Below are 16,239 nucleotides of genomic sequence, written 5' to 3'. Positions count from 1 at the left end.
AAAGCAGTTTTGCCACTGAGGCAAATTAATTAGGTTTATTTAAACATAGTTTTGGGATATGAGTAAGAATATTTCTACATTTCATACATGCAACTTGCTGTTCAACCAGTCCTCAAAAACCAATACAGCTCCCAAACACAACTGGGCTACAAAGTCCTCTTCTGATTTGTTCATTCTACTTTTCCTTTTTGTCTTTTTCCATTAATCCACAATATTCCCATCCTCAGTGATGGGAGTGCCTAGCACATCATGTGGGCTGAAGCATAGGAACATGGGAGCAGGATTAGGCTATTCAGCCCATCGAGCCTGCTCCGCCATTCAGTATTATCATGGCTCAGCATCCACTTCAATGCCTTTTTCCCAAACTATCACCATATCCTTTTATGTCATTGGTATTTAGGTATCTGTCAATCTCTGCTTTAAACATACTCAATGACTGAGCTTCCAAAGATTCACAACCCTCTGAGTAAAAAAATTATCCTCATATTAGTCCTAAGTGCTCCCTTATTTTAAAATTGTGTCCCTTGGTTCTAGACCATTCCCAACCATGGGAATCATCTTACCTGCATCTACCGTGTCTATTCCTTTAAGTATTTTTTAGATTTCAGTGGGATCACCTCTCATTCATCGAAACTCTATAGAATACAGGCCCAGTTTCCCCAATCTCTCTTCATAGGACAGTCCCGCCATCGCGGGAACAAGTCTAGTAAACCTTTGTTGCACTCTCTCTATGGCAATAATATCCTTTCTAAGGTAAGGGGACCAAAACTGCACACAGTACTCAAGGTGTGATCTAACCAAAGTTCTATACAACTGGAACAAGACTTGGCTACTCCTGTACTCAAATCCTGTTGTGATAAGGGCTAACATACCATCAGCCTTCTTAATTGCTTGTTGCACATGCATATTAGCTTTCAGTGACTTATTAACAAAGACTCCCAGGTCCCTTTGTACATCTACACTTTCTAATCTCTTACCATTTAAGAAATATTCTGCACATCTGTTCTTCCTACCAAAGTGGATAACCTCACATTTTTCCACATTATGTTCCATCTCTAAGTCTGTCCAAATCCTCTTGAAGGCACTTTGCATCTTACTCACAACACACATTCCCACCTAGTTTTGTGTCATCCACAAACTTGGGAAATAACATTTGGTCCCCACATCCAAATCATTGATATATATTTTGAACAGCTGAAGCCCAGTACTGATCCTTGTGGTACACCACAAGTCACAAGCTGCCAATGCATGAATGACCCATTTATTCCAACTCTGTGTTTTCTGCCTGTTAACCAATCCTTAATCCATGTCAGTATAATATCTCCTATCCCATGTGCTTTAATTTTGCTAACCAAACTCCTGTGGGGAACTTTATCAAAAGCCTTCTGAAAATCCAAGTATGCCACATCCATCGACTCCCCTTTATCAATTCTGTTAGTAACATCCTCAAAAAAACTCCAACATGTTCGTAAAAACATGAGTTCCCATTCATAAATTCATTTTGACTGTGCCCAATCAGATCATTATTAACCATGTCCATTTATCACATCCTTTAGAATAGATTCTAGCAGTTTTCCTACAACTAACCATTTGCAACCATCATCAGCTAGAAGTGTCAAGCGGATGATCCATCTTGGTCTGTTCCTGAGGTCCCCAGCATCACAGATGCCAGTCTTCATCCAATTCGATTCACTCCACGTGATATCGAGAAACGGCTGAAGGCACTGGATATTGCAAAGGCTACTTTGCTATACTAGCCAAGCTGTTCTAGTACAGCTACAATACTGACATCTCGCCAACAATGTGGAAAATTGTCCAGGTATGTCCTGTCCACAAAAAAAAGGACAAGTCCAACCCAGCCAATTCCTGCCCATCAGTTTACTCTCGCTCAGTGGCAAAGTAATGGAAAGTGCTATCAAGCGGCACTTAATCAGCAATAACCTGCTCACTGATGCTCAGTTTGGGCTCTGCCTGGGCAACTCAGGTCCTGACCTCATTACAGTCTTGGTCCAAACATGGACAAACGAGGTAAACTGAAGAGATGAGGTGAGAGTGACTGTCCTGGACATCATGGCAGCATTTGACCTGGTGTAGCATCAAGGAGCCCTAGTAAAACTGAAGTTAATGGAAATCTGGGGAAAACTATCCATTAGTTGGAGTCATACCTAGCACAAAGGAAGATGGTTGTGGTTGTTGGAGGTCAGTCACCTCAGTAGACATCGCGGCAGGAGCTCCTCAGAGTAGTATCCTAGGCCCAACCACCTTCAGCTGCTTCCACAAGAACTTTCCATCCATCATGAGGTCAGAAATTGGGTTGTTTGCTGATGATTGCACAGTGTTCAGCACCATTCTTGATTCCTCAGTTAGTGAAGCTGTCCATATCCATATGCAGCAAGACCTGGACAATATTCACGCTTGGGCTGATAAGTGGCCAGTAACATTCACGCCACACAGGTTCCAGGCAATGACCATCTCCAACAAGAGAGAATCTAACCATTTCCCCATGATATTCAATGGCACTGCCATCACTGAATCCCCCAATATCAAAATCCTGGGGTTACCATTGACCAAAAACTGAACTGGATTAGCCATATAAATACTGTAGCTACAAGAGCAGGTCAGAGGCTAGGAATACTGCAGCGAGCAACTCGCCTTCTGACTGCCCAAATCCTGTCCTCCACCTACAAGGCACAAGTGAGGAGTGTGATGGACTTGCCTGACTCAAAGGGCTGAGTGGCCTGCTCCTGTTCCTAATTTTTATGTTTGTATGCAGTTCCAACAACACTCAAGAAGCTTGACACCATCCAAGATATAGTAGCCCACTTGATTGGCACCACCTTCAATACTCACTGCTTTCACCATCGATGCACAGTGTGCCATCTACAAGATGAAATGCAGCAACTCACCAAGACTCTTTGGACAGCACCTTCCAAACCTGCAGCTTCTACCAAATAGAAGGACAAGGGCAGCAGATGCATGGGAACACTAGCTACAAGTTCGCCTCCAAACCACACACCATCCTGACGTGGAACTATATTGCCGTTCCTTCACTGTTGCTGGGTCAAAATCGTAGAACTCCCTCCCTAACAGCACTTTGGATGTACCTACACCACATAGATTAAAGTGGTTCAAGAAGGCGGCCCACTTCCATCTTTTCAAGGGCAATTAGGGATGGACAATAAGTGCTGACCGAGCCAACAAGGCCCATATTCCGAGAAAGAATACATTTTAAAAAATTCTTCCCTCTCTTTATCTCTGGGAGGAGGATCTTTCGGTCGGTGAGCAGGCCCACTCGCCGACGCATAAAATGACACGGGATGATGTCGGGCCGAACTCCCGATGTCACCCTGCGTCATTTCCATTTTCAGGCCAGCGGGGACGCAGCCAAGCCAGCTGTGCGCCTGCCGAGGCCTATTGAGGCCATTGACAGGGCTGCCCGTCCAACCTTAGAGTTAGCAGGCAGGCCGGGAGCCCTGGCAGGCTTAAGAAAAAGCATGAAACCACATCCACAGACGGGATGAGGTTTTATGAGGGTTTTTAAATATTTAATAAAGGTTTCAGTGAAAGTGATGGACATGTCCCAACTCACGTGACAGTGTCACATGAGGAGACATGTCAGGGAAATGGTGATATAATTTGCTTACCATTTTTGAATTTGGAGCCAACCTCCCTGAGGCAGCAATTAGCCTCAGGGAGATTAGTGCACTCTTTTGCGCGCATGGGCGAAAGAGCGCACTCTCGGCTGAGGGACTCCCTCCCCCACCCCTGCATAGTGCTTCCTGGCAGACGTCATGCTGGGCGGGCCTTAATTGGCCCGCCCACGTAAAATGGCGGCGCGCCCCCAAGGCGCGCCTACTCGTGCCCGCTCCTGCACTTCCCCCTCAATGAGGGGAAAGTTTTCCCTGGATCTTCTTTGACTCTAATTCACCCTATTTCCTTGTCTGTCGTTCACTTTTTTCTTTATCTTTAAATGTAATTGTTTAAGGAGGTAGGACAGGACAGGACATTCATGAGATCCCAGATGCAATGTTGACATCACTGTGCCATTACCAATTCATAGTTCCAGCAATTGTGGCATAAAAGTATAATCAGAATAGTGAGAAAAAATAAATCAATTCATGTCACTTTTGCGAGGTGTGCCATTCCAGCAATTTCTAGATGTTTAAAATTAAATCAAGCCTCTGCTAGGCCATTACCGCCATTGTTTTTCAGTGGCTGTGGGATGAAAACTGGCTTAATTGGAGGGAAATTGCAATCATCACTGATTTCAGTAGAGGAGCGGTTTCTGGAGCTGTGATAATCACCCTTCATTTTTTTTGGAGTGGGCACTGACAGAACAACGTAGAAGTATCAGGAAAGTATGGGTTAATAGTGTAAGTCACTTCATAATTTCTTGGTTCTGTTGAAGAGTCATACGGACTCGAAACATTAACTGTATTCCTCTCCGCAGATGCTGTCAGACCTGCTGAATTTTTCCAGGTATTTTTATTTTTGTTTTTGTTTTGGATTTCCAGCATCCGCAGTTTTTTGCTTTTATCATAATTTCTTCTATTGTGCTGTTTCAAAGGTCCCTATATCTGGGTAACATTAAATGATCTTTCAAAGTATACCAGCAATCCATCCAAAATGTACAAATTCACACAAGTATACAAGGTGCTGTCTTAGTGCGAGTATCCAATAGCAATATTGGATACTCGCAGTAATATTACTTTTGAAATTCAACACAGGAATGATAGTTTAAATAAAATACTCCAGATACACAAATACATTCATGAAAAATAAAAGAGTATTTTATTTCATATTAATTACCTCTCCAATACATTTTTATGATTTTAATGGTCTTGGATGAATATAATCTCCAATAATCTGAATCATCCATGTAATATGGTGACTGCTCGAACCCTATCTCAAATTGTGAAAGTGTCTCAGTCCACCCAATAAAAAAGGAGCAATTTGCTGCGGGATTTGCCTCGGGTTTGGGGAGCAGATTCATATTGGCCCCTGCAAACCCTGATCTTCTTGGGTTGAAGGGCTAAGGAGCCTGCTGATGTAGATTACAAATTTTTGGTTTGCGCAAAATATTTTCTGGGTTACCTGGTCATTGGTTACTACCCTTAGCAGATCTCACATTCTTTATAAACTGGAGGGTATCTTTACTACCCAATATTTAATTAAACTATAGCATGACCCAGAGACAGTAGCAATAGAACCTGCATTATGTAACTAGATACTGCGAACTCACATTTGCTTCATGTGTGTTTCTCATATTTTGTGGAAGGTGGATGAAAAAGCATTCTGAGACAAGGCCAATTGTAAACCAACAAATTGGTTTATTTTAAACAAAATACTTAAATCGACTGAGTACTGTTTTCCCGCAAGAATTGCAGAAGGCTAGTATGCAGATACAGCAATAATTAGGAAAACTAATAGAATGTTATCATTTATTGCGAGGGGAATTGAATACAAAAGTAGGGAAGTTATGCTTCAGTTATACAGAGCACTAGTGAGACCATATCTGGAGTACTGTATACAGTATTGGTCACCGTATTTAAGGAAGGATGTAAATGTGTTGGAAGCAGTTCACAGAAGGTTTACCAGACTAATACCTGGATTGGGCAGGTTGTCTTATGAGCAAAGGTTGGACAGGTTAGGCTTGTATCTGCTGGAGTTTAGAAGAGTAAGAGGCGACTTGATTTAAACATGTGAGATCCTGAGGGGACTTGAGAGGGTACTAGTGGAGAGGATGTTTCCTCTTGTGGGAGAATCTAAAACTAGGGTTCACTGTTTAAAAATAAGGGGTCACCCATTTAAAATGGAGATGAGGTGAATTTTTTTCTCTAAGGGTCGTGAGCTTGGAACTCTCTTCCTGAAAAAGTGGTGGAAACAGAGTCTTTGAATATTTTTAAGGCAGAGGTGGATAGATTCTTGGTAAGCAAGGGGGTGATAGGTTATTGTGGGTAGGCGGGATGCAGATTTGAGATTACTATCAGATCAGCCATGACCTAATCAAATGGCAGAGCAGACTCGAGGGGCCGAATGGCCTACTCCTGCTCCTTGTCCGTATGTTTGTATGTTACTTTTTTCCTATTTGCTTCTTGTAACAAGAAATAATATATTGCACATCTTGATGTGGAACTGTCTTGCCTTAAAAGTCAAAATCATCGTGATCAGACCCAAAACTTGCTCTGGACTTTAATTTTTCCTCGTAGAGGGGAAACCAAAAAGTTAACTTCTGCCCACCACACCTTTCATTAAGGATTGGTTCACTGAACTGAAAATCAAATACACCATCTCAACTGAGCAACAGTGCCCCCCTCCGCCCCTACCACATACCCATCCCTTTGGTGTAGGAAGCATGGCAACTACGTCACCTGGTTAGCTAGGCTTACTGAAATAAATCATTCAATATTATAGGTGCAAACCATGTTAGGAATGTGCTAACAACCACTAAATCAGCCCCCCACCCCATTCATACCCACACCAACCATTGCCTCAAGTTAATCTGAAATGAGAAGCAGAATTCTAATGTAGTTAGTATTCCAACTAATTGCCCTAAACGACATGTGAAATACCTTGTGTGTTCCAAACGTTAACACCCATTGAAACAAAATTAATTTCGTACAAGCATCATAATATAAATTAACCTCTAGTTCTCTCCAGGCTAAATAGGTTAACCAAAGTCACAAAATGTGTTATTGTTATTGTAAGAGTGTTTGTATACAATGCACATAAGAAATAGGAACAGACATAGGCCATTTGGCCCTTCGAACCTGCTCCACCATTCAGTAAGATCATGGCTGATCTGTTTGTTTTTCAAATTCCACATTCCTATCTACCCCCGATAACCTTTGATTCCCTTGCCTAACAAGAATCTATGTACCTCCACCTTAAAAATATTCAATGACACCGCCTTCACCACCTTCTGAGGCAGAGAGTTCCAAAGTTGCACAACCCTCAGAGAGAGAACATTTCTCCTCATCTCTGTCTTAAAAGGGTGACACCTAAATTTAGAACAGTGTTCTCCAGTTCTGAACTCACCCATAAGAATTCCCTATTTAGCCTGGAGGGAACTAGAGGTTAATTTATATTATGATGCTTGTATGAAATTAATTTTGTTTCAATGGGTGTTAACATCCCTTCCACATCCACCTTGTCGAGACCATTCAGGATCTTGCATATTTCAATCAAGTCACCCCTCACTCTTCTAAATTCCAGTGGAAGTCCAGTCTGTCCAACCTTTCCTGAAAGGACAACTCGCTCATTCCAGGTATCAGTCTAGTAAACCTCCTCTAAACAACCTCCAATGCATTTACATCCTTCCTTAAATAAGGAGACCAAAACTGCACATAGTATTTGAAATAAAGGCAAAATACTGCAGACGCTGGAAATCTGAAACAAAAACAAAACACGCTGGAAAAACTCAGCAGGTCTAACAGGATCTGTGGAGAGAAAGACAGAGTTACTGTTTCGAGTCCGTATGACTCTTCATCAGAATCATCTTCAGTATTTGAGATGTGGTCTCACCAATGCCCTGTATAACTGATGCATAACATCCTTACTTTTATGTTAAATTCCTCTCGTAATAAAGGATAGCATCCCATTAGCCTTCTTAATTACTTGCTATACCTGCATACAATCGTTTTGTGACGCATGCAGTAGAACACCTAGATCCCTCTGCACTTCAGAATTCTGCAGTCGGTCTCTATTTAAGTAACACTCTGCTTTTTTTATTCTTCCTGCCAAAGTGAACAACTTCACATTTTCACACATTATACTCCATCTGCCAGATTTTTGCCCATTCCTTCAACCTATCTTTATCCGTCTGCAACCTCATCACAACCTACTTTCCTACTGTTGTAGTGAAATTGACACCTCAGAGACTCAGGTACAGTTTTTGATTGTTTATTCAAGCAGGGAGAGCCTGTCTTTGTCAATCTAATCCAAGTCAATACTCTGCCCTTTGAGTTGTTACATTGTCTTTCATACATTTAGTCCCTGCCCTTTCGTGACTGAAGATATATTCTCGGTCACATAGGCTCACAATCTATCACAATAGGCATTAAGTACCTTAGACCAACTGTTTTGCTGTGTATCTTGGCATTCCAGTGACTGTCACATCGTTACCTCCAGTTGCTGTCACAATGAGTGGGAAGTGTTGTGGGCCCCCTGTCTCATCTTACTTAGCATTCTAATGACTGGCACCTATCTACCTATAATCACTGGATTCACACCTACTATGGGCTAGTCTGGGCTAGTTTTGCTGTGTCCTGTGTTTAGGCTAACAAATGTTAAGTATCCCAGCAGCCTTTGCTTTACAGGCTCCTTCCTAATACTTTTTCATGACTAATGCTACTGTCTGCTCTGGCTCATCGGGGGTTACCAATACCAGAACACATTGACATTTCTCACCTTACACAGAAGATGCTGCCCAGTGACACAACACCACTCAATTGTCAGATTGAGGTTGATCAGAAGCAAAACAAAACCAAAAATACCTGGAAAAACTCAGCAGGTCTGACAGCATCTGCGGAGAGGAACGCAGTTAATGTTTCGAGTCCGTATGACTCTTCAACAGAACTGAGGAAAAATAGAAAAGAGGTGAAATATAAGCTGGTTTAAGGGGGGGTGGGACAAGTAGAGCTGGATAGAGGGCCAGTGATAGGTGGAAATAACCAAAAGATGTCATAGACAAAAGGACAAAGAGGTGTTGAAGCTGGTGATATTATCTAAGGAATGTAATAATAAAGGTACAGATAGCCCTAGTGGGGGTGGGGTGGGGGGAAGGGATCGAAATAGGCTAAAAGGCAAAGATAAAACAATGGATGGAAATACATTTAAAAATAATGGAAATAGCTGGGAAAAGAAAAACCTATATAAATTATTGGGAAAAAAGGGGGATCGGAAAGGGGGTGGGGATGGAGGAGAGAGTTCATGATCTAAAATTGTTGAACTCAATATTCAGACCGGAAGGCTGTAAAGTGCCTAGTCGGAAGATGGGGTGCTGTTGCTCCAGTTTGCGTTGAGCTTCACTGGAACAATGCAGCAGGCCAAGGATGGACATGTGGACATGAGAGCAGGGTGGAGAGTTGAAATGGCAAGCGACAGGGAGGTCTGGGTCATGTTTGCGGACAGACTGAAGGTGTTCCGCAAAGCGGTCACCCAGTCTGCATTTGGTCTCTCCAATGTAGAGGAAACCGCATTGGGAGCAACGAATGCAGTAGACTAAATTGAAGGAAGTGCAAGTGAAATGCTGCTTCACTTGAAAGGAGTGTTTGGGCCCTTGGACGGTGAGGAGAGGGGAAGTAAAGGGGCAGGTGTTGCATCTTCTGCGGTTGCATGGGAAGGTGCCGTGGGAGGGGGTTGAGGTGTAGGGGGTGATGGAGGAGTGGAGCAGGGTGTCCCGGAGGGAACGATCCCTGCGGAATGCCGCCAGGGGGTGAAGGGAAGACTCCTTCTTCCTTAACCGAGGTTTTCACCCACGGTGGTTGACAGGGCCCTCAACTGTGTCCGGCCCATCTCCCGCGCATCCGCCCTCACACCTTCCTCTCCCTCCAAGAACCATGATAGGGTCCCCCTTGTCGTTACTTATCACCCCACCAGCCTTCAAAGGATCATCCTCCGCCATTTCCGCCAACTCCAGCATGATGCCACCACCAAACGCATCTTCCCTTCACCCCCCCGGCGACATTCCTATACCTGCCCTTTCTTCATTCATGTGTCACATGTTTAGAAAGCTTCATCTACAGAATCATATTCCCCTTTGTCACACTTCTATAAATCTTTCCATTGATAAATGACTGCATATATTGAACACCTCGACATGAGAAGAACTCTTTTTGTACATTTGCAGATGCAGTCCATGACATCATAGTCTTTTATCCCAGTTAAGATGTTTGTTAGCTTTTTCAGAAATATTTAATTATCATGATTAAAGAAGGTTGTGATTAACCACTCTTTCAATAATGTAGTGAGATTCTATTCTCATGGTTTGCTCTTGTCAAAACTGCATTGCCACAAGATTCAAGGTTGTAAATTTTTTCAGATAACTTTTTCAAAGATACGGCCCCAGTTTATTCAGCTCAAAGACTACGACCAAAAGCAGGCTACACAAACTAAATTGAATTCTGCCCATGAGTACCAATTAAATTATCTTGACACAGATCACTAAAATATTAGACAGCTGAAACTTGGAGGAAGAAGCAGTTTTTGAACAGTTACAAATTGTTTGAAGTGCTGATTGAGATTTATCTTTGATGCAAATACAGATGCAGCTTTAAAGGCTGGCAGATTCCCCCTGGTTGGGGGATAATTATTTAGCAAACAAGAGTTCCATTACCAGGGCTTTAGTTGGGAGCCGCAGTGCAGGCCAAGTGGCATGCGTAACTGATCCTGGCGCCTGGCCAGTCAGAGTCAGGAGTTAGTGTTTATGAGCGTGCACTTACAGGGAGCTTCTTCTGCATTGGTTGTGTCGGCATCACAGACTAACATCTGTATTGTGCCAACATTTATGAATGTGATTCACAATGTGATCATTGTCAGAATAATCTGTGTCAATTGAGGGATGGATATTGGCCAGGACACCAGGGATAACTCCCCTCCTCTTGTTTGAAATAGTGCTTTGGGATCTTTGATATCCATCCGAACAGGCAGACGGACCTCGGTTTAATGTATCACCTGAAAGATGGTATTGCTTGCCCTGTGCTGCACTTGAATGTTAACCTTGATTTTTGTGTCCTGGAGTGGGACTTGAACCCACAACCTTGTGATTCTGAGGCAAGAGTGGGACCATCTGAGCCACAGTGTTCTGTGTAAACACAGTGTGCTGAAATTCTCTGTAATGTGAAGCACTGACGGGTGTGCTGTTCATGGGAAAATCTGTCCAACCCTCGAGCAGACCAATGTGAGGAGACTGGGGAACACTATGATGATGTCATCGCATTTCCTGTATCTGAACTTCCGTGGCCAGTAGTCCAATGCATATCGTGATCCATGTGTCAGGACCCATGTTTCAACCCGTAATAATTTAGTTAGTTTCTGGGATCCACCTTGATTTCCCTATTGTCACGATCTATCATACTTTTCATAATATTATTGGGGGATATTGTAAAGTAGGCTTGTGTTTGTGTGTGGTGTGGATGGTTCTGTCTGTGTGACTGATTTAATTAAATTAGAGGCAGATAGACTATAAAGTTGAAATTATCAGAAGAGTTAGGTATAGAAAGGGTCATTTGAAATGCTAATGAGTGAGCTAGGGTCAAATCAGCAAATAGGTCGTGAATGAAATTTGCATTTTTAGATAAGTGGAGAGATGTTTGGTTTTCAAAGAGACATGGTAGGATGTTTACAACTAATGGTAAATATGGTAGGTTTATTACATTGATTTGTCCCATAATGACAAAAAGATTTTTATATTGTGGGAAAAGTAAATTCCAAAGACATGTAAAAACAATGGGATTTACAAATCAAAGAAGGAAGAATATATTTAAAGAAGGATGGAAGGCTGTATGAGGTGTGGCTGTAATATCTGAAAGGTATACTGTGTGGAACAGACATGGGGAAAAGCCTCTAGCCACTTTGCAGAAGTCTGCTATTCCAGCAACCAAAGTTGTGTTAAAAGCCTTTGGAATTCCACTGACGAGTGGGTGCCTGTGGTAACCTTGCTGGATTATCTATATAAATTTAAAATCTATTTTGGACTGTTACCTTAAAGGGGGTGTATAGTTGGGAGTCTGGCTAACTAGGAATTTTGAGAATTGTTATAATATTAATTAACCATGTAATTGTAATCTTGTGTATATGTTTTGTTCTTTTCTTTTGTTAATAAAGGTTCTAATTTAAGTTTTCCACTCTCTAAAGGTGTTAGTGGACCCGTTACTTCTGAATTCAGTGCACAAACCTTCTCATAATAAATACAGATTACAAAACCGTTGTGACAGCATGGCCAAGTTTCCCTTCTGGATTTGGTCAGCCTGGCAAATACCACCTGCCATTTCATAACACTGTGGAGTAAACAAATCAGCCATTAAATGATTTTACTTGTGACGAATGTTTCTAGCGCTCCTTCCCCTTCATGTCAACGCATGCGCAGGTATCACTAGTCATTATTACCTCACATGGCCCTACCCGTTTTGGTGCAAATCCTAGCTCCTCAGGCACTACTTTTACCATTACCCTCTCCACTATATTGGGCACGCTCACCCTCTACATGCCTGCTTCAATTTCCATATCTCACATGATCTGCTGATCTTTGGCCTCCTACCTTAACCCGTGCAATCGCTTGCACAGTTCTTCACAAATGGTTGACCCTTTCCCTCGCGGGTTCGACTTCCTCATTCTTAGTTACAGTGTCTCCTGGCAATCTCATAACCCTTCCTGTCATTAGCTCATACGGGGCAAATGGGGTTGTCCTACTGGGTGGTTCCCTAAGTCCCATGAGGACGCTGGGTAACAAGTCGACCCATCCTTTCCCTGTCTCTTGGATGGCTTTGGCTAAAGTTTTCTTCAGCATCCTATTCATTTGCTCAACCAATCCTGAGCTTTGTGCATGATACAGTATGTGGAATTTCTATTTTATTCCCAGTAACCTGCATACGCCCTTTACTATCCTCCCTGTAAAATGCATCCCTTGGTCAAAATCTATCTGTAATGGTATGCCCCACCTGGCAATTACCTCCTCTGCCATTATTCAGGCAACGGACATAGCTGAGCAGTCCCAAGTGGCGGAGGCTTCTATCCACCTGGTAAACCGATCGATGATGACCAAACAGTAGGTCTTCCCTCAACTAGATGGTAGGGAGCACACAAGGTGTTAGGTAAAATCTAACTGCACTTGCTCCCATGGTGCCTTTGGTTGGGGTTGGCGTGATATGTGGATTTTGATAGGCCTCCCTGGGTTGTGCTGGCAATGTTTGACCACTTCCCTTCCCAAACCTTGCCATCACCAACATCTGCTCATTCTTCCCATCATGGCTTCCCGCCCATGCTGCAAGTTCCCATGGTATATTTCCATTAGGTTATGTTGGATGCAGTTCGGCGCTACCACTCTTCCCTCTTTCCGCCAGACACCATTGGTGCCCCTAACTGCTCCATGCTTCTCCCACTGTGCTTTCTCATCCTCCCTGATGCAGCTGTACAATGTTTACTTCCTCTGGCCAGACTGCTACCACAACTGTCTGATATTCCAGGCTGTTTACGGCTGCCTCTTTGGCAACCTTGTCTGCCTGCTGGTTACCTCGCTGAACAGGATGAACTGCAGCCTCTATCAGGTCTCTAACCATCGCTTCACATTGTATCTGTCTTTCCCCCTGAGGTGACATACCCTGTATGACTCAATGCAATCATGTAGTCATGCACTACTACAAATGCATACCTACTTTCTATGTATATGTTGTAACTTTGGTATGACAGTTTAGAACTTAAAAATGACTAGAGCTTCATCCACAGCTGTACCAATGTGTTTTAACTTTAGAGTTACACTGAAAGTCACTCTTACCCAGTAAGTTGAATCTTTAAATCTAGTTAATTTTCCTCAGCCCTGTAGTTTGCAGCATTTTAGGTTAATTGTCAAGTGTCTCCAAACTTCTCAGTTTCTCCTATTTTTTTGTTTAGATCGTCCTAAAATGTTTGTTTCCAAATTCCAATTAGCAACATCCGAAATTAAATATAAATTCCCTCTGTTCTTTTGAAGACTGTGGCAGGAGCCAAAATCCTCCAATCGTTAAACCTTGCAGGAAGTTTTTAACCCAAGATCAATCCAACCCAACTCAGAATTAATTATAATTACTCCGAACATTTCAAAATAAAGTATGCTTCCACTTTAAATCCAAATCACAAAGTCACACATTCAAACACGCAAACATCATGCACACAAAAAAATAAATGCCCACAAAAAAATAAATACACACACACACACGCACAGAGAATAGAGTAGCACACGCTTTTAAAGAAAGGAAAACAAATGAATTATGTCAGCGGTCTTGTGGTTCTTTCTTCAATTGAGTTTCCAATGACTGTAATCGAAAACACTAAAGAAAAGTGAATTCTCAAAAGGAAACTTTCAACATTCTTACTCCAAAAGAAGCCTGTAAGCTTTCACACAAAAGAAAAGCAATCACAGTTTCTTACAGCTTGTATATTTCAAGCAGTCATGACTTAAGTCTTTCACAGCCACAGGCAGGCTTTTAAAGAGACAGAACACTGCAACCTCAAAATTCTTTAGTTAAAATAAAAAAAACAGAATTTTCCATTCTCTTTCATTTCTTCATAGCTTAACCTATCTCCCCACCCCCCCCCCCCCCCCACCCCGTTTAAATCAACTTCTAATTTCTGATGTTATTTGTATTACCCATTCTGCACTGATTCAAAGTCTCAAACTCATTCTCACCCAAACACATTACCTCCTCTAAAAGTCTTTTTTATCTGGGAGAGATGTGATAACACAAAATCCCAACACTAATTCCACATCCCTCTAGACCATGCTTATAATTCTCACATTTAACTGGTCATTGAGTTTCCACAAATCCACAATTAAACCTTATATTAAATTGACATAGGCACACTCAATAATCGCATTCACACTTTCATATTTCCCCTAGAAATACGAACTCCTATAATGAGATGAACTCAAAGTGCCAAAAGAATCCCCAGATCACGAGTTCCTGGGGGAGAGAGAAAACAAATTAGAGTTTAAACTAGTTTAAAGTCTGAACCTTATACTCATTAAACAGCGATGAAAAAAACATAAAACATTACGCAAGACCAGAACACAAAGTATTAATAACCCTTTTGTTCACTGACACAAAAACAACACTTACAGACACACAATAAAATCACATTCAAACAGGAAAACAAAATATACCAAGATACTTACTCTCACACTTTTGCTTCCCTCTTGTTTTTTTTTCAACAGCATTTTAGACTGCCGTGGTGCTTCCCATGTAATTTTTACCAAACATTCCCTGACTCCTGTCTGAGTCCCACCAGCTGTTTTACATTTTACTTATCAAGTTCTTGGGTTTACCTGCTATAAGCCTAGTAATGGATACTTCTGGTCCTCAGTCCAAATCCCTGTTCCCTTTAGGTGGCTCCATGACAGCAATTCCTATTCTGGGTTCTGATCTCTGCGCGGTTTGCAATCCCCACCAGCATGGCTCCGACCCTTGGGTTCTGACCTTCCTGCATGGTTTCAGGCTTTGTCAGCACGTTTCTGACCCTTTCCCTGGTGCCTTTACTGTCCTGAGTTCTCCAGTTTGGTTCTTTTGATATTCGCCCACGTTGGTCGAGTCAGGCTAACTGCCCTAACTATGGGTGGTAAATTCAAATGTACTCACCCATCTTGCAGTACCATCCAGGTGAGCTGATGCAGGTATTGTGCCAGCTGCGCCAGTTGTTGTGGTGAAATTGACACCTTGGAGACTCAGATACAGTTTTTGATTCAAGCGAACGCAGGGAGAGCCTGTCTTAGTCAATCCAACCCAAGTCAGTACTTTGCCCTCTGATTTGTTACATTATCTTTTATACATTTAGTCCCTGTTCTTTCGTGACTGAAGATGTGTTCTCGGTCGGGTAGGCTCATAATCTATTACAATAGGCATTAAGTACCTTGGAACGAACTGTCTCGTTTAGCTGTGTATCTCGGCATTCAAGTGACTGTTACCTCCAATTGCTGTCACAATGAGTGCAAAGTGTTGTAGGCCCCCTGTTTCAGCTTACTTTGCATTTTAATGACTGGCACCTATCTACCTATAATCACTGGATTCACACCTACTATGGGCTAGCCTGGGCTAGTTTTTGCTTTCATGTCCACATAGATGCCCTTATTTAAGTTTAAAATACTAGTCTTAGACCCATTCTTCTCCCTTTAAAATTGGATGTAAAATTCAATCATATTGTGGTCACTGCTACCTAGGGACGCCTTCAGTCTAAATTCATTCATTAATCCTGTCACATTACACAATACCAAGTCTAATATAATCTGATGTCTGGTTGGTTCCAGAACGTGCTGCACTAAGAAACTATGTAGAAAACAGTCTATGAACTCCTCATCCAACTACTACTGCCAATCTGATTTTTCCAGTTTATATTTAAATTATAATCACCCATGATTATTGTCGTCCCTTTATCACAGGCACCCAATATTTCTTCTCGCATACTTTATCCTATATTGCGGTTACTGTTAGGGGCGTGTAGACCACTCCCACTCGTGACTTATTTCCCCTACTATTCCGCATCTCCACCCAA

The 16,239-nt window shown here is 42.2% G+C and overlaps 1 protein-coding gene across 1 annotated transcript in view; it reads left to right on the top strand.

Moving 5' to 3' along the window:
- The window catches only part of LOC144683753 (ATP-binding cassette sub-family C member 5-like), a 225,188-nt gene that overhangs the window by 26,230 nt on the left and 182,719 nt on the right, over positions 1-16,239 (top strand). The window lies entirely within an intron of this gene.

Source organism: Cetorhinus maximus, chromosome 8 (assembly GCF_964194155.1).
Source record: "Cetorhinus maximus chromosome 8, sCetMax3.hap1.1, whole genome shotgun sequence".
NCBI lineage: Eukaryota > Metazoa > Chordata > Chondrichthyes > Lamniformes > Cetorhinidae > Cetorhinus > Cetorhinus maximus.
Note: the sequence above shows the minus strand (reverse complement) of the source record. Positions and strands in the feature narration are given on the sequence as shown.